The sequence below is a fragment of the Triticum aestivum genome, chromosome 6B, assembly GCF_018294505.1.
Source record: "Triticum aestivum cultivar Chinese Spring chromosome 6B, IWGSC CS RefSeq v2.1, whole genome shotgun sequence".
NCBI lineage: Eukaryota > Viridiplantae > Streptophyta > Magnoliopsida > Poales > Poaceae > Triticum > Triticum aestivum.
The window spans coordinates 574,884,787-574,912,181 of NC_057810.1; the positions used below are offsets into that span (position 1 = coordinate 574,884,787).

Sequence of the window (27,395 nt, forward strand, 5' to 3'; positions counted from 1 at the left end):
TTTCGTCATCAAGTGGTTACCCATCTCATCATCTCCCTCGGGCATAAGTGGCACCCGACGGGGTTTTCGAAAAGTCTTTTGAAAAATACTTTGTCTCCATTTCCATGCATATTCCCATCCCTTTTTGCATAGCACTACTTTAGCATCCTATCTACTCCCACCGTCATAACCCTCATAAGAAGGTAGGGTTATGCATAATGCAAGTATCAACGAGGAAGTATGGTGGCAAACCATCAAAGTGGGTACCACCTCATCATGATTCCGTTGCAACGACAATATGGTGCTATATAACATGCATAAAAAGGGTTTCATAGACATGGTCAAAGGGTTGCTTGCCTGGTTCATCAGAGTCTTGAAATCTTCTGGTCGTTCTCCAAATACTTCGTCTACTTCATCAACTAATGCCAGAAAGAATCACAATAAGCAACACAACAGGGCAAAATAAAAGTGCTCTAAAAATATGGATTTGACTTTTATGGGATATCTCTGGTTATATGAAGAATAACCAGAGTGGTTTCATTGGAATTGGATCAATGGTTATTTCTGAACATTTGAATATGATGGAATCAAGGGGTTTATGGATTTGCAAGAAGTGTATAGAAATATATTTTTGAAAAATGAGCAAGGCACCCATTTAACAAATCATGATTTTAGAAGCATCTAGGAGTTGGTTTCATTGGATTTGGAGTTCAAATGAATTTCCTATGAATTTGCAAAGTTGACAAATATGAAGAAACGACTCATTATATTGTGTGGCACAAAAAGTATTAAGAAAAATGTTCATAAACTAGGTTATGAACTTATAAGCATCTGTAAATTTGAATCATGGCATTTGGATTAAATTTGAGCTCTCTGTGATTTTCTAAAGTTCATCACAGAAATGGAAAATGGGGTTTATTGGATTTGTGTGAAGAGAGGTGTTCTGGAAAAAATGTGCATGCTGCACCAACAGGTAGGGAATGATTTATGGAGTCACCAGAAATTTGAATCATTCAATTTGGAGTTATTAATATGAATATTTGGGAGATTTGATAAATTTTTGGAAAAAGATAAGGAAAGAAACAGACAAGGGCTTTACCCGTAAGAGGCACACTGGGCGAGGTTTAGCAGCAGGACGCCACTGGGCCGGCCCAGCAGCTCGGCCACACGCGCACAGGGGCCACGTTGGAGGCTGCTTCCTGGAAATACGCCTTCGCGCGGGAGAGGTGGTAATGGCGGAAGCCGTCTCCACTTAAATGGGCGGGCCCGCCCACTGGGTCGCTGACGCGCGGGCCCTAGCGGCAGGTCGCCTTCAACCTCCCGCGCGCCGCGACGGGAAACAGAGGAGGCGAGGCCGAGCGGCGTCGGCGCTCTCCCCGGCGGCACCGGCCACCTCCGTCGTAGCCCAGCACACCGGTGTGCTCAAGAGAGCGTGCCGCATCCGTCGAGGTGCGCCACGATCGCTGGGGTGGTCGGATGCGAGCAGCGCATCGCCCGCGGCGGACGGCGGCGAAGGTGAGGGTGGGACACGACGCTGCAGCCGCAGAGAGGAAGAAATGGAGCTTGGGAGATGTCCTTGGGGAGGTTGGTGATGCTCTGGTGGAATCTAAAGGGGAGGGGAGAGGCCACAGAGCGCGAATTTAGGAGGAGCCTGACGACATGGCTCTGGCCATGGAGGTGGGCGGAGGGCACGAGAGGAGGTGCAGGTTGGTCCAGGGGATTCACGGGGGGGAGAGAGATCAAAGGAGCTCCAGAGGGAGGTCAGGGGTGGCCTTATATGGTGAAGCCACGGCTCACCGTGGACGTGGCCTACGGGCACCCGCGGGAATGGCCGTAGTGGCCACGGGAGGAGGCTCGGGGTTGTCTGCGGCGCTCGTGGGCGTGGAGTAGGGCGCCAGGAAGAGAGAGAGGGAGTGGGGACGGGTCAGAGGCATCGCGCATGTGAGGCTGCCCATTGGAGCTCTCGGGCGGCTGGTGCGCGTTCGAGAGGAGGCAGCAGGAGGAAGAGAGAGGAGGGGGGCAGCACGGTGGCGTGTTGCGAACGTCGAGGCACCTCAACTGGCGCAAGGGGGAGGCTCGAGGTGGTCGGGGGACGCGGCGTCAACGGTCGGGAGCACGCTGACGTGCTCCAGAGCGCGCAAATGGCTGGCACCCACGGCTTTTCCTCGCGTCCTCACGCGCCCACTTGTGTCTAGCAGTTGCAGGGGAGAGTAAACAATGTGACAATGGCATTGGATGCCCTGGAACTTCCCAGGAGTGAGAGAGAGATGAGAAAGGGAGCAAAAAGTGGTTTTCCAAAGAAGAAAAATGGATCCCTGCCCCCCTTCATCATTGCCTCTCCGGCAGGGAAGCACACCAGAGGTAGAGGGGGACTAGGAGGGGGTGTGGTAAAAAGGAGAACTCATGGAGATTAGTGGAAGTGGACAAAACATACATTTTTAATTTCTGCAAGAAGGCGTTTGATGGTGGTTTGGGCAAGAAGATGAACTCCTCTTGTCATGAGGCTTGACAGGGTCATATGGTATGATAAAATAATAGGTTCCACCAATATTGAGTCCATTTGGGCAAAGTTGCCAATGCAACTTTTGTAAACCCTAGAAATCAGCAGAAATAGACTTTCCAAGATTTAGTCATGCACATATGTTCTCCTTGATGCACCACTTGGTGTAGTGTCATCATTTGAGGTTATGAACATTTCCACAAAAGTTGAGATCAAAAGGAGAAAGTTTCCAATGTAGAGTTGTCCAAATTTGGTTCTGGACAGGAAGGGTTTTGGGGCACTTTGATCAATATAACATTTTCTCCAACTTGTGCCATTTGGTCTAGATGAATGATTAGACCATTTGAGCATGTTCACAAGGTTTGAGAACATTTGGACATGTTTGGCAATGTAAAGTTGCTCAAACTTCAAAATGGACAAAAATGGTTTTGAGGGGATTTCATGGGGTTATACTATTCTCCATGACATGATACTTGTCAAGATCATCAAACATGTCATATGTTACATGATAGAATTTTCTTGGAATTTGTGGAGAATATTTCCTTTGTAAATATTTCAAACGCTTGAAATATTCAGAAAGGGTTTTTGAGGTATTTGACCAATATTTTGAACATGACCATGTGTTGAAACTCTTATATATGGACAATATATGTCCTATGAGTTTCCCTAAATTTTGTCAAATATTTTTGAATCAATAAAATAATTTTTCCCTATTAAAGACCATTTCTGGCCTTAAGAAAAAGCTTTTAAATAAAATAGGAAAATAACTTTCAAAATTATATTTTTGTGTTTTCTGGGTATCTTATATCTAATAGGAGTCAAATATACTTTTGGAAAGATTTTTACTACCCTTAATTAAGTACTTGCAGTGCAAACCTCAATTCAGGGGTTTTTGAAAAACTAATTTTTGAAAATACTATTTGGCCAAATTATTTTTGCAAGAAATTATTTTTATGTCCTATACACATGGCATGATCATTGGGAAAGGTTTTTGGATCAAGAAGGAGTATAAGAGTTGGAGGATTTGTTTTATTTTTAGAGCACTTGCAAACAACAAACAAAAACCAATCAAGGCAAGGTCCAAAACACTCAAAAGTTTTTGTCAAACCACATTTTATCATGATTGTTAGCTTAAGTGTAGTGGCATGAAAATCAGGGTGTGACAGACCTACCCCTGTTACAAGAATCTCGTCGCCGAGATTCCCAAACTAGGCGCGGAAAGGGATACAGAAACTTGGATCTGGGGTAGTCTTCAAGTCCTCATGTTGTTTCTGCTTTCGTGTAGTGCTCCATTGAGCTTGAAGTACTTGATGGTGTGGCTTCATGTATGACACTCTTCTTGATCCAGGTTGCTAATGGGTAGCTCGTGGTAGGTTAGATTGGGCTAGGGGTCAATGGCTCGGTGGTCAATGCCCTCGTAGAGATTGGGCAAGTTAGGAAGTTGGAAACACTTCCGGGGTTGTGATGCATGGAAAGCGTTGTGCACAATGGGTAACTCAGGTGGTAACTCCAGCTGGTAACTGTCTTCTCTTCGTCTCGTAGTGATCTCAGAGGGGGCTATTAAATCTTGGAGTGGTCTTGAAGGGAGCCGATGAATCTTGGTGTGGGTCTCCTTGTCATGGAAATGCTTGGTTCCTTAGAGAGAAGTGGCTTGCAGATACACGTGGTCTTCGACGCGGGTGTTTACTTCTTGATGATGGTGGTAGTTCTTCCTCCTTGGCATGGCGGTCTTCAAATGTTCCCTAACCAGCTGAACGGTTCTTCTTCCGTCTTCGGGTGGACAAGTAGGTCACCAAATGATGATGACAACTATCTTGTCTAAGCACTCCATGAAGACTTTGTTCACGGGGTACATAAAGTAGGCTGGGGAATTAGTGGTGGTCTTGTTGAGTGTGGTCCAAGGTGGTTCTAGATCTAGTGTCAAGGCCCTAAGGTCCTGATCTGACCATGTTGTAGCTTGGTAGGGCTTAAGGGTTTCAAGGATTCTAGTGTGCGAGTGAACATTTATCCTTGAGCACCATTCCTGAGATGCCAATTGTTCTACCTAGTCCTCCAAATAGATCACCTTATACTGCTGAAAGCATCATTTCGCATAGGTCAACTCCAATCATCACTCATGCTATTCATATCCTCATGACTCCCAAGAGGAGGTCTAACAAAATCATATATGTCTACGATCCCCAAACTCATGTGTGTGGCTACCCCTAAAAATCCATGGGTAGAGCATACAAGCTTCCAAGCTGGAATAAAACAGGACAATCCAAGTGATCATCCTATTCTTCCAAGGTCCATGCTAGTGCATCTCTATCCTAAGGAAACACGTCATATGCCACTCCAAAATCTTGTTACCTTTTCTATGAATCAACTCCAACAACCCGTTAACTTCCATTAATCACTACATAATCCATTAATTCTACAAATCCAATGTTTATAATCTCCTAAAGTCCTATAATCTCCAAATACTGGAAAGGGTTATCTCTACTATAGTCAGTCCACCAATTCCCGTTATTGTGATCTAGTAATACTCCAAGGTCAAGCTCACAAAGATGCCTAAATAAACTCCGACAATTAGTCCAATCTCCTAGTTTATTGTCCTCCAAGAAACATGGTATCATGATCGAGATCATCAACCTAAATCCAATTTACTCCGAACCATGTAGACATACTCAGCATCTATATTCAACTAGAATCACCTACTTAAATCCAAATCTCTTGTCCAACGAGAATCCCTACATGTTCCCCCAAGTCATTTACGTAATATCAACTGTCTCCTATCAATATCACATGGCTAAGTTAAATCCAAATACTTCCAAGAATTTCATCTTGCGACCATAATTGTCCTACTAAATCCAATTTACTCAGGGGTAATGAAAGCTATGCTACCCTATTAACATGATTCCACCAAGTTCAACATGAAAGCCTTATAATCCACCAAAAGTATCAGATAATTCCTCAAAGTCACTGACACAAACTCATCAAGTCATTTGTCCCCTATTCCTATACCCTTAATTTGGTCTTCCCTATGACATCGTCAGTTCTTGTGCTATGTTAGGATGCTAACGTGCTTGCTCACTTCGTCCACTAGTTCCATAATGAACCCAATGTTGTGCAAGGTTATGGAGGCTTAACTAGTTCTCTTGCAATTCTACGGGTTAAGCTCATGGTTAAGGTTTCGAGCTGGGGTATCTTGTGAAGTCCTGTAGGGTCTAGGGATAGGGTTCTAGTCTTGAGGTGTAAACATACGGGGTTGTACTTGGTCGAGGAGGTTGTAGCAAAAGTCTTCAGTGCTTGTTGGTTGTCGAAGTAGAATCCTTGGTGTACCTTGTCTCGTCGATCTTCACTTAAGGAGAGAGAGATGAGAGGGAAAAGTAGCATAGAGGAGGGGAATGCCTAAAGGGGGTTCTATAGTGCACGTGCAAACAACAAGTGTCTAAAGGGCCCAAAAAAAGGCAGGTGATATGGTCGTGTACTTGTTGCCTAGGGCAAAAAGAGCGACTGATATCAAAACACAAACAAATAAAAGCAAGCAACACACAATCATGGTTCTATTCGAACCATCATATGGACTCGACTACGCATAGGGGGTACACGACTCATCCTACCCTAGGGGTTCTCGGACTCAGTAGGCGTGCCTTGTGCCTCATGCAGTCCTCTGAGTTTTCCTCAGGTGTTGCTACGTCTCTTGTTTGATGAAACGATCTGGGTTGAGCCTGAAGAATCTTCAACAACTTCTCGCCTGATGAGGTGATGGGGTGATGGTGGCTCCTTGTGGCTGGCATTGACTTGATCTTCTCTTGTCTTCTTAATCATGACGATCACTTTTGCCTTTTTAAGGTGTTGGCGGTTCCAGGTGGCACTCCTTTATGCAATGACATTAACAAGGCATAATAGAGGCCCAATCTGTCGGACACATTGTTGAAAATATCGTCACCGAGAGCGGGGGATGAAGAGAATCGTTTTCCTGCTCACTATAGTGAGGCGGACCAAATGGCTAGGTTCTCATCCACTGGTGGTTGCCGATACAACAACGGTAGTGACAGGGTTACTCTATTAGCGATGTATATCATGATCTTGCATATCCTATGCCCTGATCATCGTAGGCTAAGGTTGCATCATCTTGGGGCAGTGTCAAGGGTGTCACCATCTCCTGGGTCTTCAGGTCCTCATTCCTTGACGATGTATCTTCTGTTGGTATCGTCTTGTTGTGATGTCGTCAATCTTATGTTCAGGAGATGTGGGTGAACGTCTGGCAAGGCATCTTCCTTCTAGATTATCCACAAGGATTACAAGGAATCCAGTGGTCAGGGGCATAAGGGTTCTAGCGACCAAAGGTTTTGAAGGGGAAGATATTAATAAGGAAATTATACCTTAGTTTTCAAAAAATTGAGAAGGGAAGAGAAGTACAGATAGTTTTGAAAACTAGTAGTAGTTTTGAAAATAGCTTTGCCCTAACTAACGACCATGCTAACTAAGGCTTCCTACAGTCAACCGGGCTCTGATACCATCTCTGTGGGGACCCCGACTCATAAGTCGAGATCACCGAATGCACGTGTACAGTGATCCCAGAGATCAATGCTCACTGAACACACATAAGCTGAATAACAAGAGTCTTACATCCATACATACCATTTTACACAAGTAGGACCATTATGGTCAAGTCTTGAGTGTATCATCGCAGCGGAAATCTTCAATAACAACTTGGACCCATGCCATCTGCCTTAACCCTACAGGCATTCTGACTGGGAAGCGTCCTAGCTTGCATGTTCGTCACCAAGGTACTCTTCATTACATCCTGTTCTTTCATGCCTGGCCAATAAAATAACCAGTGGCAAGCCAATGAGTACTCTGAATGTACTCGCAAGCAACCCATGTTTTGGTTCAAGATACAACAATGCATGATATAGGTAATTTTTTGCAGAAAGCTAGTTTTAAGTGCAATGACATGTTCAACAACTTGTAAGACATGCATCAGCAGAATTCAAGTAACCATGAGGACAGGTTACAGATATCAATATAAATAGAGTGGGCACCAACCCATCTCAATCACGTCAAGTCCTTTGATTTGACCCAAGTAGTTATCCAAACACACACACACTGGTTTGTAAACTCTGGACATAGTTTAAGTAGCACCGCCCAACTGTCCTTGACCGTGGACACGGCTATTCGAATAGTTTTATACTCTGCAGAGGTTGCACACTTTACCCACAAGATCCGGGGAACTTCCGTGTCATCCACGACCCGCGATACCTCAAGTACCCGGGGTAAGCACTCGATCACTATCTTTCCCTAGACGACACTAACATGGAGTCCACTCGATTGGTAGTAACCCTCGTGCCCAACATTTCACATCTTAAAATTGTGGAGCATTGCTCCCATATTCATCACATACTGGCACGGGGTACCAACGATGTATCCGGTGCCCCATAAAAATGTTCTTGGCCGCCCTACCTGGCACGACCCCATCCCGAGAGAGCGCACCAACAATTCTCCCGTCACTAGTAATGCGGGCTCCAAGCTAGTATCGGTCTAGGTAATCAATAATGCCCTTTCCCATATAAGGGTAGAGTGGTCGCGCATGTAAGGTTGGGACAGTCGACAAATCTTAAATCTAATCCGTTTTCGAAAACAACACACACACTTGCCTCGGTACACCACTTCGTCATCAAGTGGTTACCCATCTCATCATCTCCCTCGGGCATAAGTGGCACCCGACGGGGTTTTCGAAAAGTCTTTTGAAAAATACTTTGTCTCCATTACCATGCATATTCCTGTCCCTTTTTGCGTAGCACTACTTTAGCATCCTATCTACTCCCACCGTCATAACCCTCATAAGAAGGTAGGGTTATGCATAATGCAAGTATCAACGAGGAAGTATGGTGGCAAACCATCAAAGTGGGTACCACCTCATCATGATTCCGTTGCAACAACAATATGGTGCTATATGACATGCATAAAAAGGGTTTCATAGACATGGTCAAAGGGCTGCTTGCCTGGTTCATCAGAGTCTTGAAATCTTCTGGTCCTTCTCCAAATACTCCGTCTACTTCATCAACTAACACCAGAAACAACCACAATAAGCAACACAACAGGGCAAAATAAAAGTGCTCTAAAAATATGGATTTGACTTTTATGGAATATCTCTGGTTATATGAAGAATAACCAAAGTGGTTTCATTGGAATTGGATCAGTGATTATTTATGAACATTTCAATATGATGGAATCAAGGGGTTTATGGATTTGCAAGAAGTGTACAGAAATATATTTTTGAGAAATGAGCAAAGGCACCCATTTAACAAACCATGATTTTAGAAGCATCTAGGAGTTGGTTTCACTGGATTTGTAGTTCAAATGAATTTCCTATGAATTTGCAAAGTTGACAAATATGAAGAAATGGCTCATTATATTATGTGGCACAGAAAGTATTAAGAAAAATGTTCATAAACTAGGTTATGAACTTAGAAGCATCTGGAAATTTGAATCATGGCATTTGGATTAAATTTGAGCTCTCTGTGATTTTCTAAAGTTCATCACAGAAATGGAAAATGGGGTCTTATTGGATTTGTGTGAAGAGAGGTGTTATGGAAAAAATGTGCATGCTGCACCAACAGGCAGGACATGATTTATGGAGTCAACAGAAATTTGAATCATTCAATTTGGAGTTATTAATATGAATATTTGGGAGATTTGATAAATTTTTGGACAAAGATAAGGAAAGAAACAGACAAGGGCTTTACCCTTAAGAGGCGCACTGGGCGAGGTTTAGCAGCAGGACGCCACTGGGCCGGCCCAGCGGCTCGGCCGCACGCGCACAGGGGCCACGTCGGGGGCTGCTTCCTGGAAATATGCCTTCGCGCGGGAGAGGCGGTAATGGCGGAAGCCGTCTCCACTTAAACGGGCGGGCCCGCCCACTGTGTCGCTGATGCGCGGGCCCTAGCGGCAGGTCGCCTTAACCCTCCCGCGCGGCGCGACGGGAAACAGAGGAGGCAAGGCCGAGTGGCGTCGGCGCTCTCCCCGGCGGCACCGGCCACCTCCGTCGACGCCCAGCACACCGGTATGCTCAAGAGAGCGTGCCGCATCCGTCGAGGTGCGCCACGATCGCTGGGGTGGTCGGACGCGAGCAGCGCATCGCCCGCGGTGGACGGCGGCGATGGTGAGGGTGGGACACGATGCTGCAGCCGCGGAGAGGAAGAAATGGAGATTGGGAGATGTCCTTGGGGAGGTTGGTGATGCTCTGGTGGAATCTAAAGGGGAGGGGAGAGGCCACAGAGCGCGAATTTAGGAGGAGCCTGATGACATGGCTCCGGCCATGGAGGTGGGCGGAGGGCACGAGAGGAGGTGCAGGTTGGTCCATGGGGTTCACGGGGGAGAGAGAGATCAAAGGAGCTCCAGAGGAAGGTCAGGGACGGCCTTATATGGCGAAGCCACGGCTCACCGTGGACGTGGCCTACAGGCACCCGCGGGAATGGCCGCGGTGGCCACGGGAGGAGGCTCGGGGTTGTCTGCGGCGCTCGTGGGCGTGGAGTAGGGCGCCAGGAAGAGAGAGAGGGAGTGGGGACGGGTCAGAGGCATCGCGCGTGTGAGGCTGCCCATTGGAGCTCTCGGGCGGCTGGTGCGCGTGCGAGAGAAGGCAGCAGGAGGAAGAGAGAGGAGGGGGGCAGCACGATGGCGTGTTGCGAACGTCGAGGCACCTCAACTGGCGCAAGGGGGAGGCTCGAGGTGGTCGGGGGACGCGGCGTCAACGGGCGGGAGCACGCTGACGTGCTCCAGAGCGCGCAAATGGCTGGCACCCATGGATTTTCCTCGCGTCCTCACGCGCCCACTTGTGTCTAGCAGTTGCAGGGGGGAGTAAACAATGTGACAATGGCATTGGATGCCCTGGAACTTGCCAGGAGTGAGAGAGAGATGAGAAAGGGAGGAAAAGTCCTGTCCAGAGAAGAAAAATGGATCCCTGCCGCCCTTCATCATTGCCTCTCGGGCAGGGAAGCACACCAGAGGTAGAGGGGGACTAGGAGGGGCTGTGGTAAAAAGGAGAACTCATGGAGATTAGTGGAAGTGGACAAAACATACATTTTTAATTTCTGCCAGAAGGTGTTTGATGGTGGTTTGGGCAAGAAGATGAACTCCTCTTGTCATGAGGCTTGACAGGGTCATATGGTATGATAAAATAATAGGTTCCACCAATATTGAGTCCATTTGCGCAAAGTTGCCAATGCAACTTTTGTAAACCCTAGAAATCAGCAGAAATGGACTTTCCAAGATTTAGTCATGCACATATGTTCTCCTTGATGCACCACTTGGTGTAGTGTCATCATTTAAGGTTATGAACATGTCCACAAAAGTTGAGATCAAAAGGAGAAAGTTTCCAATGTAGAGTTGTCCAAATTTGGTTCTGGATAGGAAGGGTTTTGGGGCACTTTGATCAATATAACATTTTCTCCAACTTGTGCCATTTGGCCTAGATGAATGATTAGACCATTTGAGCATGTTCACAAGGTTTGAGAACATTTGGACATGTTTGGCAATGTAAAGTTGCTCAAACTTCAAAATGGACAAAAATGGTTTTGAGGGGATTTCATGGGGTTATACTATTCTCCATGACATGATACTTGTCAAGATCATCAAACATGTCATATGTGACATGATAGAATTTTCTTGGAATTTGTGGAGAATATTTCCTTTGTAAATATTTCAAAAGCTTGAAATATCCAGAAAGGGTTTTTGAGGTATTTGACCAATATTTTGAACATGACCATGTGTTGAAACTCTTATATATGGACAATATATGTCCTATGAGTTTCCCTAAATTTTGTCAAATATTTTTGAATCAATAAAATAATTTTTCCCTATTAAAGACCATTTTTGGCCTTAAGAAAAAGCTTTTAAATAAAATAGGAAAATAACTTTCAAAATTATATTTTTGTGTTTTCTGGGTATCCTATATCTAATAGGAGTCAAATATATTTTTGGAAAGATTTTTACTGCCCTTAATTAAGTACTTGCAGTGCAAACCTCAATTCAGGGGTTTTTGAAAAACTAATTTTTGAAAATACTATTTGGCCAAATTATTTTTGCAAGAAATTATTTTTATGTCCTATACACATGGCATGATCATTGGGAAAGGTTTTTGGATCAAGGAGAAGGAGTATAAGAGTTGGAGGATTTGTTTTATTTTTAGAGCACTTGCAAACAACAGACAAAAACCAATCAAGGCAAGGTCCAAAACACTCAAAAGTTTTTGTCAAACCACATTTTATCATGATTGTTAGCTTAAGTGTAGTGGCATGAAAATCAGGGTGTGACAGATACTCTGGAAGTTGGGAGCGCAAACTAGAGTAATGTGGAACTTAATTTTGCTTGAGTGTTGACCGTGGTCAAGAAAAGAAGGGACTACAAGCTGTAGGTGGAGTCACATGGAGTCTTTGGAGTAGTAGCGGTGCTCATGGGATAAACTCAAGTTCAATGTACATGGAAGTTTGACGCATTGACGAATTCAAGGTGGTGGAGAATATTCGCCAAGGTGGAGTTTGTTAGAGTTGTGTCGAATATTGTGTACAAGGTAGGTTACAGTTGGACTATGAGTTGTATTGTGTTTACATAGGATGTGGAGTCGTGTCCTAGTAGGACACTTGTATCCTAGGCCTCTCATATATAGCGGGGGTAGACACACGATGTAACCTATGCCAACATAATAGCACAGGCGCGCAAGAGGGAGCCGGCGGTGTGTGCCGGCGCCCGGGTAGCTAGTGTGCGGTATTGTGACGGTGTCACGGGGAGGAGCGCCCGTAGTCAAGCCCCGGGGATGTAGCCATAGCGGTGAACCTCGTTAAAAAATCTCGGTGCCGTGCTCGTGTGATTGCTTGGTCCTCGGATGATCGGCGGAGTGCCTTGAATTTATTTTAACAATGATGCATGTGGACACGTATCTACAGAAAGGTGTGTCCTACTCCTACAGCACAAGGGCAAAGCATTAGTTCTGATCACTGTATGTAATGGAAAAGCAACCTACTACGCTTCCTCCACTATCTTTTGTGATATCTGGACCATCTGGTGTATCTTCCAGTTTCATTTGTTCATGAACTTATTCACCAATAATAGCAATGCAATATCTTCAGTAACTGAAACCTATGTACCCAAATATGTGTCTTTCAGACCAGACCAAGGGGAACTGTACTTTTTATGAATGTAGATGAAATTTTACAGAATAATTTGGGAAAAGCTAATGTTACATACCTCAGGTGGAGCACGTTCGGACGGCGGATGATCTTCCAGTGAATTCGGCGGTGGCGGCACTGTCCAGCACATAGCTGTAGCATATTCACCCCAGCCTTGTTGAGAGTCTTGAGACATTGTATCAATAATACAGATTTTATGTCAAACTAATATCCTAGAATGTCCCCTACAATGTTTGGACAACCGAGGCACCTATATAAGATATAGAATATAAGATGCTGAGAAGAATTTATCTGACAACCTGCATAAAACTCATTCAATTGAAACTAACTATATTTAACAAAACAGTAGTTTAATTTCCATAAACCAAACTGAAATTGTGGATGAAGAAGTTAATCATATAAGCTCATTCAATTTGGCCACAGTATATCACCACAATCAGTTGTTGCACAAAACAGGGAGGAAAACTATCTACAGATGAATGCCATGATTTAAGTATATGAAGATTATGGATTTCCCTAACTACAGTTGAAGGACCAGTTACTTCAGCAAGCAATTATCATGCAGACATGGCAATCAACCACAAGGTCTTTAAGGACGTCTCAAATTGTTAACACAACCAGAGTTCTATAAACAGAGGTGAAAATTAACATAGATGAAGAAGGTTATCATATAAACCTATTTAATTTGGTCACGACACAAGTCACTATCCTCAGAAAGCAGGGAGGCATACTATCTCCAGGTCTAGTTTTTTCAAACATAATAATTAGTAAATCACATCATGCCAGCTACTAATCAAAAAATAACCAAGCACATATCTGCTCTGCTTATCACAATTGCCAGTAAACTAAAGAAACTAACTATATTTAACAAAATATGCAATGCTCCAAGTTAGCTACGGACTCAAACCCAAGGGATAGATATATATGCACCTAAACTTGGCTTTGGTTTGCCTCTCAAGAGCCAACCCAGAAATAGAGTTAGCAAACTTCTGTGTATGCCTCCATGTCGATATCAACAGAACCTAGGCGGCATCTGTATCCACCGCACTTGTCGTCTGCCCCAACTCTGACCCACTGCATCATCCATGGTCTGCTCCAAAGTCCAAAGCCACCCCAGCTGATGGCACACACCGCCGTTCGCCACAAGGGCGTACTTAACCTGACACACATCCCACTCAGCCTTACGAGCAGTTGCCACCTTCTCGCTCTGAAACTGCCCCTCCAAGACCTTGGCGGTCTCCTCTATCGCACAGCCGACAGCTCGCCGCAGCTTGTGCATATACTCATACACCTTGTCTTCGTCCCTGACCTTTGCGCTGACCTCAAGGAGCGCGGCAAGCTCGGGTTCTTCGGCGATACAGCGGAGGCCACCATGAGGGCCTCGACCGCTTAGGCCTTGCCAGCCTCTTGGCGCGTCGGATTACGGCAAGCACGGGGCTGTAGAACCGGAGGCGCAGCGCGATGCCGTACTTCTGCCGCATGGTGGAGACGAGACTGAAGGCCTCATTAGTGCCCTAGCCGTCTGCGGTGACGACGCAACCGAGCGAGGTGATGGTGGCCTCGAATGGGGGCGCCCCGGCCTCCAGCATGGGGGCGAACACGCGGCACGCAACGTCCGCCGGGTGGACGGGCAACGCGGCATGCGTCTGCGGAGGCGAGCAGGTGGAGGAGCTGTTCATACTGGTGCGTGGCGAGGCAGATGTCGGGCGCCGTGTCTGGGCCGGAGACGACCGCATCAATGGCGGCCATGGCGGCTGCGGTGTCCCCGCGGCGGGTGCAGTCTGTGCGCATGCCGCGTGCGCGACAGGTTGGAGTTGTGGATAAGATGAAGAACGGAGCGTGGGCAGAATTCTTATAGAATGCAGGGGTTAATTCGCAAAATCGAAACGTTTTTCTGGATTCACTTACATAGGGATGGTGGGTTTAATTATCCAACAAAATAGGGTGTTTTTTTGCAAAAGAGCCGCGACGGTGAGCGGGCGGGCAGAAGCACTAATCGCTTTATTATTACTAGTAAATAGTAAATATGCCCGTGCGTTGCACCGGGAGAATCAAAACACACCTCCCTAGCCCAATGACCCAAGATAACATTCTATTGCATCAGCCATGTAATGTATATTTTACCAATGATCTTAAAATGCATGTATGAGATGCTACACTTCAATCCTGAAAGAATTGATTAATTTAAATATCTAAATTACCTTCCTAGTTAATTTGTAGTATAATGAGTCATTACCTTCATCATTTGATTTATCATTGAGAGCCTAAATCATGAGGATCGTACATGTATGTACATATATAAGAAATTAAGGTTTAATTGGTAAGTTACCAGATGCCCATTACTGATTTTCGTTACCAAATTTCTTCTAAACTTACATGCACGGAGACCTATAAAGTCTAAAGTACAACTCAATTTTCTTTCATATAGAAGGAAACATAATAAACAGATTTGCACATACCACACTAAAACGAATTTTCTATTTGAAGAGGTCACAATAATTTTCATGAAATCAGGTGTATGATTCGGAATTTCTTTTTTAACCATGCATGCTTCAGATTCCATGGAAAGGCATTATTCCCAGTGTGTTGCAACGGAAAAAAATCATCCCTCATACGCACACCTGAGAGCATCGGCGAATCCCTTCAAATCTTTCACAATGCCCCACGAGAAACAACATGATAAGTGGTGTAAGTTCATAAGGTTGTATTATTTGTGAAATGTATTCAACATGTTTCCAATTTATTAGACTACAGAAATATCAACATTAAGCCGGGATTTTCAAAATACCCCATATAAAGAAGATATTAATAAAGGTTGCATCATAAATGGAATTTTAGGAATGATGATTAATATAATAGCATATTTGAAATCTACACATCTTTTTAAAGGGATTTCCATATATAACATGTTAGATTTGGCGTTAGGATTTGAAAGTGATTAATATAGTACCATATTTGAAATCTACACATCTTTTTAAGGGATTTCTATATTTAACATGCTAGATTTGAAGTTAGGGTTTGAAAGTTATGAGTTTTTTTGACATTGAAAGTGATTAATATAATACCATATTTGAAATCTACACATCTTTTTAAGGGATTTCTATACATAACATGTTAGATTTGGAGTTAGGGTTTGAAAGTTATGATTTTTTTTGAAATATATGAATATGTCCAAAAAATAGAGTAACTGGTACATTGTGCTGCCCATCTGCTAAGTGACGCTGGAGCGAGTAGTAATATCCTACGCCTACCAACATTAATAGGAGAGAAAAATAAGAGGAGGAAAAGGGAGCAAGGGGACTCGAACCTGGGTCTCCCAGGTAAACAGGCGAGCCTCACACCACTGCGCCACACACATGCAAGCTGTTGATTACAGGGGCTTCACTTTAATAAGTTGAGTAGGTCGCGGATTTTAGAAAAGGGTAAACCGAACCGTTTTTTCCACTTACCAATGGCATGGTGGGTAATTATTTACAACTTCAAGGGCACTTTTAATGACGGACGACCAGAAGCACTCCGTGCTTTATTAGTATATATATATATATATATATATATATATATATATATATATACTAGCAAATATGCCCGTGCGTTGCAACGGAAGAAAAAATTACACGTTGGTCAATATCCGACATATGAATGTCCTCTATTTTAACACGATGGCTCACCATGTTGCCAATTATCTTTCTTCTCACTCTCGTTGATGATGGATGCAATATCCACGTGATCGCAATGCATTCAACGTGGTAAAAAATGGGCTTGTCACTGTACGACACACTTGTCATTGTCTCGCGCAAGGGAGTGTTTTGAACTTTGAAAACAAATCTCATCGACCATGGACTACTCGCCAACCCCAAGACATATAAAGAATTTCCAAAATTAATCAAATCCTAGATATAAAATACATCTGAATAGGAAGAGTTTTTTGAATCGACAAACATTCTTTTTAAATTTAGACATTTTTTTAAATTCACAAACATTTGTTTTTTAGACGAACATTTATTGAAATGCATGAATAGTTTTTGATTTCATGATGACTCAGATTCACAAATATGTTTTGAATACACGATCATTTTATCAAGATCATGAACTTGATTTTATTTAACGACATTTCTTTCCAAATTATTTTTATAATTTGCAAATATTTTTGTAAAATCAGTAACATTTTTTGAAACCACGAAAATTTTATGATTTCCTGAACTTTTTTGAATTCACACACATTTTATAATTTCTCAAACAACTTTTTCAAACTCGCAACTTTTTAATACTTGAAAATCTCAAATTGATTTAAAGAAGGAGAAAACAAAAACAGAAGTGAGAAAAGAGAAGACCAGAAAAAAGAAAAAAACAGGGCATTAAGTCCGCTGGCTGGCCCATGTAGGCCTAAAGTAGGTGGGAATAAGTCATGAGAAAAAGGTGGAGGAAAATATTGGTGGAAGCTGGGGTTCGAACCCTCGTCTACAGGGCAGAAGACAATGCATCGAGCCACGGCGCTGCTACTGCGTCACTGCTATTTGTTGGATATTAACTTTATACAAACTCTGGAAACGACGGCGACTTTGAAAAGAAAAATCGAATCGTTTTCTTCACTTGCGGGTGGCATAGCGGGTAATTTCTAGCAACTTCGGGGGGCGATTTTTGTGACGTACGGGCAGAAGCAATATCTGCTTTATTAGTAGGTATAGATATAGATATAGATATAGATATAGACTAGTAAAAGAGCCCGTGCGTTGCCACGGGAAAAATAAATCATGACATGTCCCTAGCGCTCCATCAGCGTTGCGGCTTTTCCTCCTCATCACTACCGCCGATGGTGGTCAAGTTGTCCGCCTATTCACGATGAATGATGAATCCTAAGGTGACGAGCTTGGTAATAACACTTAGCACACTACTTTCACGAGCTCTTTCCTGCAGCCTCGTCTATTGACGGACTTGTAATGATTGTGGGCACCATCCTTGTGTCATCTACACTTGATGCATGCACCATCCTTAATATCGGTGTAAACGAACTTTTACTATCCACTGTATTGAGTAACCACTGCTTTCCATGACTACTTTGACAATCCCATGTTTATCTCAAATATATGTGAGTATATAGTTAAAAATACCTCTTATTCTCACCAGAACGGCGAAGTACAAACTGAGCCCATGAACTAAATTCTAGATTATGCAAAACAATTTAAGATCACATATGTTTCAGATTTAAGAAGAATATGCACCTATGTTATCAATATTAAAAAGCAGAAATACCAAGCAACCCTTAGGGAAAGAAGGCTCGTATCTTATAAAACATTCTTCCCCTGTATACTCTTCATTGAATTTATCAATTAATCCACATTCTCATCCATGAACGCATGCATCATATGAGAATTTCAGCAAGCACAGATTAGCTAAATAAAAATCCAACTACGTCCACATAACAAGTTAGGTCGAAAGAGAAGACACGACACATGCGGCCATCGGATTGAGTTTTCTCGAACATGTCCGGTCCTGTGGCAGGTCGACCGACCTGTAATGATTGTTGGCCCACCCCTATCTCATCTACACCAACCCCACATTGTGTGTAATCTTTTTTTCATAGGGTGCAATTGTTCAGGTCTAGAGTCATGCAATTGTTGCTAGATAAATTTGAATGAAATTACTAAAGGTCTTACATGATGAAGCTCGCCGACGAGGGATCGAATTCATTGAGAATGTCACAGACGATTCCTACGCATCTTCCATCCTATCTGAATCATCCGAGCCTAAATCTGATGGGTAGTTCACACGACAAATAGTTGATACAATAAACAGAAAACGGTAACAACAAAGCATCATATAGTAGCAGCAAAAATCACATTCCTTTCTCTTTTATTTTTTCTCATGCAGCAAATTCGAAACCCGTCCTAACTCAGGAGAGTATCTTATAGTGGCCGCCGCCTTGTTGGACACATGCCTAAACCAACCGTAGCACACCAGCCCCAAGCACTGATCCAGTTTCTCTAATAAATTAAAAATTAAACTGTAATAGGGATGTGGCAAAGTCAGTAGCGGTGGCATCAACCTGGGGATTGGCCTTGAGGCCGCGGAGCTTATAAAGCTTGATTTTTTTTTGCTTCACCTGTAATGCATGAAAAATATCAGTTCATTCACCAAGACTTGCTCACGTTTCATCATGGGATATTTTCTTTTGATGCTCATATGTGCTCATGAATTATAGAAATCAACAGGAGCTTAAGGGCGTTGATTCAGGGATACAGACCAAAAAAGCAGACCAAACGGTACATTAAGCAACATTACAAATTGATTGTAAAAAGCAACGATACATCCACATATATCGGGATACTGGCCAAAAAGCAAGTTAAACAATTTACACTACTTGAACACACCATATTGATTGTGAAAATGCAGTCCAAGCCGTACAAATTCCATTCTAATATATAACTGAAAAAGAAAGGATTTTCAAACCATGTATGTACAGTTGTACACTACTGCAACAGTACAGTACTCCAGTTCATACAAATACTGCAACACTCGCCTTGTGGAAAAAATTACCATGGGCATATCCTTAGAGGAATAGGGGATATCAACAGCTCGGGAATTGATTCTGGTGGAGAAGCACGTGAGTTTGCTGCTGAGGAGCTGTATGGTGATGTCCGAGAAGAACAGCCGACCGACAGAGACTCGGATAGACGGAGCAGTTGTTCAATCAGAGGGCTGTTGGCAGCCAACCCAGGTGTGGCCGAGTGGACGTGAGATACAGTTTGAGTCCTTCACCACGTAAATCTTCGGCAGAGGTTCCTTGAGGTCTGTCTGCACAAACACAAATCAGCCTGAACAATCCCTTTGTTGTCTTGAGCAGGAAAAGCAAAAACAATAGCCATGTCAATTTTTCAAAGTTGATTTCACACCCGGTGCAAAAGCATGGAGATTCCTTGTGGTTAACTCGTGCTTCGAAGAAAAAATTATCCCTGTTGCGTTCTCTTTTCGAAAGGTAACAACTTGGAACAATACTAAACACATCTTTTCACATGCTAAATGCATTTAGGGCCTCTCACATCCAATGCTGCATGAATCTCCTGCCTGATCATGTCCTTCTAACTGAAGTTTGATTTTACCCTGAAATATATGTGCACGGTGAGGACTGCACTAACTTTGTCGCCCCTGCTGCAATCAAATTTGTCAATATTCATAGACCATATTCCACAAATACTCTGACTTTCTAATGAGAATTAGAATTTAGGGGCCAAATACTTTCAGATTTGGGGAGAAAGTTATAGATAAATGTGTTGCCGTGAAGCCTGATGCCCTTTGTCTTGAAGCTCCTGTACTACAAAAAATATATCAGTTCAGTGTTGTTCTAATCTAGACCGTGAATCATGTTGCTCCCTGCTGTTTTCTCGAGCAGGGACTTGTCCTTGTCGTCAGCCTATGGCTCTGGAAGGGAGAGAGGGAAGGAGGTCTCACCATTATATGAGTAGGAGGGTGCTGGAATCCATCTTGCGCAGTTCTCCTCCTCCAAGTGCAGGTCGCCCTGCCGCCGGCCGGTCACCGGAGGCGCCACCGCCAGCGACCGTCTCCGTCACCTTGCGCCCATTCTCCTTCTCCTTTCTTCCTCTCTTTCCTCTCTCCCTCATGCCCTGTCTCTCTCTTTCTCTGGACGAGACGGACGCCGCTGCGAGCAAGCCCCCGCACCAGCCGCGAGATCCCTCCCTCATCTTGCGACACTTCTCCTTCTATGCCTTCCTCTCTTTCCTCTCCCCCTCACACCCTGTCTCTCTCTTTAACTGGATGAGCAAGACATCGCCGCCGCCACCGGAGCAAGCCGCCGCACCGGCCGGCAGATCCGCCGCGCCCGGATCCGCGCGTCTTCCTCGCGCTGTCGAACGCTTTATCACTTTGAAAGGGCCGCGGGTTCAATACAGGAAACTACAGGGTTTCTTGCAAAAACAATAGTCAGAACGAAGGGTTTTCTCACCTAATAAGGGACCGCGGGTTGAATATTAGAAAGTGCAATGGCTTTTTTGCAAAAATGTGCGACGGGCGACCAGAAGCAATGCGTGGTTTATTAGTAGGTAAGATAAGATAAGATAAGATAAGATAAGATAAGATTAGGAAAAATTCAGGAAATTCCAGGAAATAGTATAAACTTCTAAAATTCATATAAATTCAACCGTAACTCCAAATGAGATAAATTATATATGAAAAATTATCAAAAAAATCCAAAGAATCTATTTATCGCATTTCAATGCATGTTTGAGAAACCTAAGGCTACTGTATAAGACAATTTGAATTAATGGTATTTGAAATGTCATATATGGAGTTTGAATTTGAATCTTTGATTCAAACCAACTCCATTTAATCTGCTGCTAGTTGCATTAGCCCAAACCACAACATATTGCCATGTCATGATCATGCATCATATTGTGCATTGCATTGATTGTGTCCTTCCTTGTTGCCGGTGTTTGTCCCCTCTCGATAGACGTGGTTCCGACGATGAGTTCGATGACACCGATGAAGAACTATACTATCTTCAGAAGTGCCAGGCAAGCAAAACCCCCTTGTTCATTCCAATACAAACCCGCTCTCTCGCTCTGCTCTCTTTTACTGCATTAGGACAACAACGATTCAACGGTTACATGTTGCGGTAGTTGAACCCCTTATCCTCTGCATGACCTGTCATTGCCACAGTAAATAGATGAAACCCACTATCATGAGTAGGAGTTGTTTGAACCCTGATGTGCCTACTCATTCATGCTTGTTTGTCATGCCTGCTACTACTTAGTGTTGAGTCTGGTCTGATTCATCGGGTATGAATTGGAAGGTTGTGAATATGTCCTACTATGTGTGAGCTAAGTGTGTGAACACGATTTGGTAAAGGTAGCGGTGAGAGGCCATGTAGGAGTACATGGTGGGTTGTCTCATTGAAGCCGTCCTTAGGAACTGAGTTCTGTGTTTGTGATCCATGAACAGCTACTACCACTCATTAGGATCCTTAATTGACCCTCTCAGCTTCTTAATCACCCTTGTCCTCTGTACAGGAGTTACAAATAGTTTCTGGTGTTTGTAGTATGCCGGAGGCCGTGGGCAGCGCTAACCCGAGGGGTGGGCTGTGATGCGGTAGGCACGTGGCCGGGTATGCCGGGCGCCCGTTTGGTGTCGCGGAACCCTGTACACATCGTTCGGTGCCGTATGTAGAAACCTCGGCTGGACTCCCTGCGGATGGAACCTGAAGAGGCGATAAACCTGGACTAGAGACTTGAGTGTTTAGGTAGGCCATGGCTGACACCCTCGTTGGGCTTCCACTTGAAGGTTGCCGAGTACATGTCGTGTAAACGACGGTAAGTGGTGAGAGCGTGTGTGAAGAAGTACACCCCTATAGGGTTAACATCATCTATTCGAATAGTTGTGTCCGCGGTAAAGGACTTCTGGGTTGCCTGTACAGTTCATAGACAAGTGAAAGTGGATACTCTAAAATATGCAAGATAAGCGTGAGTACTATGGATGGCGTTCTCGTAGGGAGACGAGAGCGGATCCATAGTGGTGTATTGATATGGTGAATATGTGGACTCGTGTGCGCCACTTCAAAAGAGTTACTTGCAGTCATAGTTCAGGATAGCCACCGAGTCAAAGCTGGCTTGCTGTAGTTAAACCCCACCATCCCCTTTGTTGATAATGATGCATGTGTAGATATTTCTGATGTAAGTCTTGCTGGGTACATTTGTACTCACGTTTACCTATTTTATGTTTTTGCAGAGAGACTTCAGTCTCACTAGTAGTTCCGCTTGGACTTCAACGTTTATCTTGTTACCTCAGCTACGATCTTGTGCCCTTGGCTGGATCTGGTAGATAGTCAGGCTTCTCAGCCTTTTTCATTTGTAGATGTCTGTACTCAGACATGTTAAGCTTCCGCTTGTGCTTTGACTTGTATGCTCTGAATGTTGGGTCATGAGACCCATGTTTGTAATATCTCGCTCCTCGGAGCCTATTGAATAAATACTTGAGTTGTATAGTCATGTTGTGATGCCATGTTGTATTTGCACATATCGAGCATATTGGGTGTATGTTATTGAAATGCTTGGTATGTGTGGGATCTGACTATCTAGTTGTTTATCCTTGGTAGCCTCTCTTACCGGGAAATGTCTCCTAGTGCTTCCACTGAGCCTTGGTAGCTTGCTACTGCTCCGGAACACTTAGGCTGGCCGGCATGTGTCCTTCTTCGTTCCTGTGTCTGTCCCTTCTGGGAAATGTCACGCGGTGTCTACTAGAGTCCTGTTAGCCTGCTACAGCCCGGTTTACCGGAGTCCTGCTAGCCCAGCTGCTATAGCCCGGATTCACTCGTTGATGACCGACACGTTCGTTGCTGGCTCATGCATGCCTGTCCCTGTAAGTTAGAGCCACTTTGGGTTCATGACTAGCCATGTTAGCCCGGGCTCCTTGTCATATGGATGCTAGCAACACTATCATATACGTGTGCCAAAAGGCGCAAACGGTCCCGGGCCTAGTAAGGCAACACCCGTGGGAATACCGTGCGTGAGGCCACAAAGTGATATGAGGTGTTACATGCTAGATCGGTGTGACACCGAGTCGGGGTCCTGATACATACACATAATTTTCTCGATGGAGGGCGGATTCGGCGGTGGTGGTGGTGGTGGAACATACGGCTCGCGGGAGTGTCCTGCCTGTTATGCGGAACGACGAATAGGAGTACCCTCGCGAACGTTGCTACTGCTGCCTCCCCGCGTCATCCTATTGTGATTTTTCCCAAGACAACACAATCAAGATGAGAAGCATTCAAAATAAATTGGGGAAAGCCAGCAACAAAATCCCGAGAAAAAAATCCGAAATGACGAAGAAAATACGGCGAATAAAATAGAGTTCCAACATAATTATACATAGACTCATACATGAACAATAAACAACATGCCTGGTTGAACTACTCTCATACACCAAACTAAACCTCATGACTCGTATGACTACACTTGTACATCATCCTAACGACTGTGAATACTCAGAAGCTCTACTGCTCTGCTGGTGTTGCGGGGTCCACTCCTGAAGCGGACTCGGATCCTGAACTGACATGGTTAACTGAGACCTCCGGGTTGAAGGTAACACGACGACGCTGCCTCGAGGGCTCTCCCTCCGGGGCAGGTGTAGGGTGAAGCATCGGGGCTACAGGAGAAGTGAGGAGTGAAACCCCACTCAGCAGGAGCACTGAGAGGACTCACGGTCACGGTGCCCGAGCTACTCGGAGGAGTAACCGGTGAAGCATGGGAACTAGAACTGGCTGGAATATAAGGACTAAATCCCACAGATGCTGGAGTAGTGACAGATCTAGTAGAGGCTAAAGCAGTACGGGCATGAGTCAGCTCTCGAGCCAGCTCATGGATCATAAGATAGCTAGCAGTGATATAACGAGAAAGGTGGCTAGCAACACTATCAGACTCCAGATCAATGATAGGGAAACGAACACGACCATTATCGTGCAGAGAAGGATAGTAGTAGAAACCTGGGTGGTTGCTACGTCTTGAGCTTGCGTTGGTTTTCCTTGAAGAGGAAAGGGTGATGGAGCAATAGTAGCGTAAGTATTTCCCTCAGTTTTTGAGAACCAAGGTATCAATCCAATAGGAGGCTCCTCAAAAGTCCCACGCACCTACACTAACAAACAAAGAACTCGCAACCAACACAATAAAGGGGTTGTTAATCCCTTCACGGCCACTTGCAGAAGTGAGATCTAATAGAGATAATATGATAAGATAAATATATTTTTGGTATTTTATAATATAGATGCAAAAATTAAAGATGCAAATAAAAGTAGATTGGAGGCAAATATGATAAGAGATAGACCCCGGGGCCATAGGTTTCACTAGAGGCTTCTCTCAAGATAGCATACGTATTATGGTGGGTGAACAAATTACTGTCGAGCAATTGATAGAAAAGCAAATAATTATGAGATTATCTAGGCATGATCACGTATATAGGCATCACGTCCGCGACAAGTAGACCGACTCCTGCCTGCATCTACTACTATTACTCCACACATCGACCGACTCCTACCTGCATCTAGAGTATTAAGTTCATAAGAACAGAATAACGCCTTAAGCAAGATGACATGATGTAGAGGGATAAATTCATGCAATATGATATAAACCCCATCTTTTTATCCTCGATGGCAACAATACAATACTTGCCTTGCAACCCTTTCTGTCATTGGGTAAGGACACCGCAAGATTGAACCCAAAGCTAAGCACTTCTCCCATGGCAAGAAAGATCAATCTAGTAGGCCAAACCAAACTGATAATTCGAAGAGACTTGCAAAGATAACTCAATCATACATAAAAGAATTCAGAGGAAATTCAAATATTTCTCATAGATAAACTTGATCATAAACTCACAATTCATCGGATCTCGACAAACACACCACAAAAAAAAGAGTTTACATCGAATAGATATCCACAAGAGAGGGGGAGAACATTGTATTGAGATCCAAAAAGAGAGAAGAAGCCATCTAGCTAATAACTATATGGACCCAAAGGTCTGTGGTAAACTACGTACTCACAACTCATCGGAGGGGCTATGGTGTTGATGTAGAAGCCCTCTGTGGTCGATTCCCCCTCCCACGGAGCGCCGACAAAGGCTCCAAGATGGGGTCTCGCGGATATAGAAGGTTACGGTGGTGGAAATTGTGTTTCGTTCGCTCCCTGGATGTTTTCGGGGTACATAGGCTTATAATAGGAGGTAGAAGTACGTCGGTGGCCGCCCGAGGGGCCCACAAGACAGGGGGCGCGCCCTACCCTCTCGTGGCCGCCTCGGCTGCTTCTTGACTTGCACTCCAAGTCCTCTGGATCACGTTCGTTCCAAAAATGACGCTCCCAAAGGTTTCATTCCGTTTGGACTCCGTTGGATATTTCTTTTCTTCGAAATACTGAAATAGGCAAAAAAACAGCAATACAGGCTGAGCCTCTGGTTAGTAGGTTAGTCCCAAAAATGATATAAATGTGTAAAATAAAGCCCATAAACATGCAAAAGGGGTAATATAATAGCATGAAACAATCAAAAATTATAGATACGTTGGAGACGTATCAGTGGTTCTGCATCCGGACCTCGTTGTAACGAAGCTCGACAAGGACCTCGAATGCAGCAAACTGGACAGCCTGAGAAGCGGTAGAAGGGTAACGCTCCGAGAGGTACGAGTGTAAGTGCTGGAGTCGGAACTGGTCCGCAGAGTAACCACTGCGTGATACTCATACACTGAGTCTGCTAGACGCTCCCGGTACACACGATAGGCTGGGTCGTCACCGAGGGGGCACAGGCGATGCCACACGTTACGAAGGAGATGCGGCAATGTGTACGGCATCAACTGCAACTGGCACGGATATGGCACCGGAGCCATCTAAACTCACAACCATTAGCAGGTTAGCATAAAAATAAAACAAGTGCATGCAATGCAACAACCAGATACAAATGCTACCGGCACTCAACTTAAACTCGTATCTAACATCCAGTTAACACGTCGTAGTCTAGCGTGGCCTACAGTCAATGCGGCTCTGATACCAAGCGTTGTGGCACCCCGGCTCAGAGCAACCGGTTTACCATGCATTGCCAGCCCAAAGACCTTGTCTTCTAGCAACACACAACATCTTGGTACAGAAAACAACCGCTTTATTGATGCTAGCGGATCAAAGTTTATATTACAACAGGTGGCCAGGCCAAGCGGCACACACGGTGCGGCTGAACAATATGTACATTATTTAGTGAACATGAATGGGCCTCAATCATAACAACTATGCAGCAACGGAACAACGTCATAGCGGAACTCCATAGCACAGGGACACCAATGTGGACACGATCTAGACTCAGGCAGCTCTCCTTTCCAACGAGACTTTCCTGAAATCTGGCATGACACGCCAAGTCAGTACATTGAATGTATTTGCAAGCTCACAAGAAGCATAAACATAATGTCGGGATCCCGACTCGATGCCACATCGATCTAGCATGTAACGCCTCATATCACTTTGCGGCCTCACGCATGGTATTTCCACGGGTGTCGCCTTACCTTTGCCCGGGACCGTTTGCGCATTTTGGCACACGTATATGATGGTGTCGCTAGCATCCATATGATAAAGAGCCCGGGCTGACATGGCTAGTCGTAAACCCAAAGAGGCACTAACTTACAGGGACAGACATCCATGACCCAGCATCGAACGTGTCGGTCATCAACGAGTGAATCCAGGCTGTAGCACTGGGCTAACAGGACTCCGGTGAACCGGGCTGTAGCGGGCTAGCAGGACTCCGGTATTCATCGCGTGACATTTCCCCGAAGGGACAGACACAGGATCGAAGAAGGACACATGCCGGCCTGCCTAAGTGTTCCGGAGCAGTAGCAAGCTACCAGGGCTCAGTGGAAGCACTAGGAGACATTTCCCGGTAAGAGAGGCTACTAAGAATAAACAACTAGATAGTCAGATCCCACACATAGCAATACACATTACACGTACGCATAACATGCAAGTATGTGCTGTACAACATGGCATCACAACATAACTCAACAAACATATAGATAAAGGCTCAGAAGAGCCATCATAGCATTATTACAAACATGGGTCACATGACCCAACAGTCAGAGCAATCAAGCAACAAGCGGAAGCATTACATGTCTGAGTACAGACATCTATAAATGAAAAAGGCTGAAAGCCTGACTATCTACAACATCCGCTCAAGATCGTAGCTGAGGTACTAGCTACTAGTCGAAGTCCATGAGAACA

The 27,395-nt window shown here is 44.4% G+C and overlaps 1 long non-coding RNA gene and 1 pseudogene across 1 annotated transcript; both read right to left on the reverse strand.

Annotated features, from left to right (window-relative positions):
* Positions 1-339: 339 nt before the first annotated feature.
* Positions 340-14,510, reverse strand: LOC123138109 (proteinaceous RNase P 2-like; annotated as a pseudogene).
* A 3,959-nt stretch (positions 14,511-18,469) lies between these two features.
* LOC123138111 (uncharacterized) lies at positions 18,470-20,565 on the reverse strand. The gene is made up of 2 exons (XR_006468879.1): positions 19,186-20,565; positions 18,470-18,751 (listed from the first exon to the last, which is right to left on the reverse strand). It is a non-coding gene; the product is annotated as an uncharacterized lncRNA (long non-coding RNA).
* Between the last annotated feature and the right edge of the window lie 6,830 nt (positions 20,566-27,395).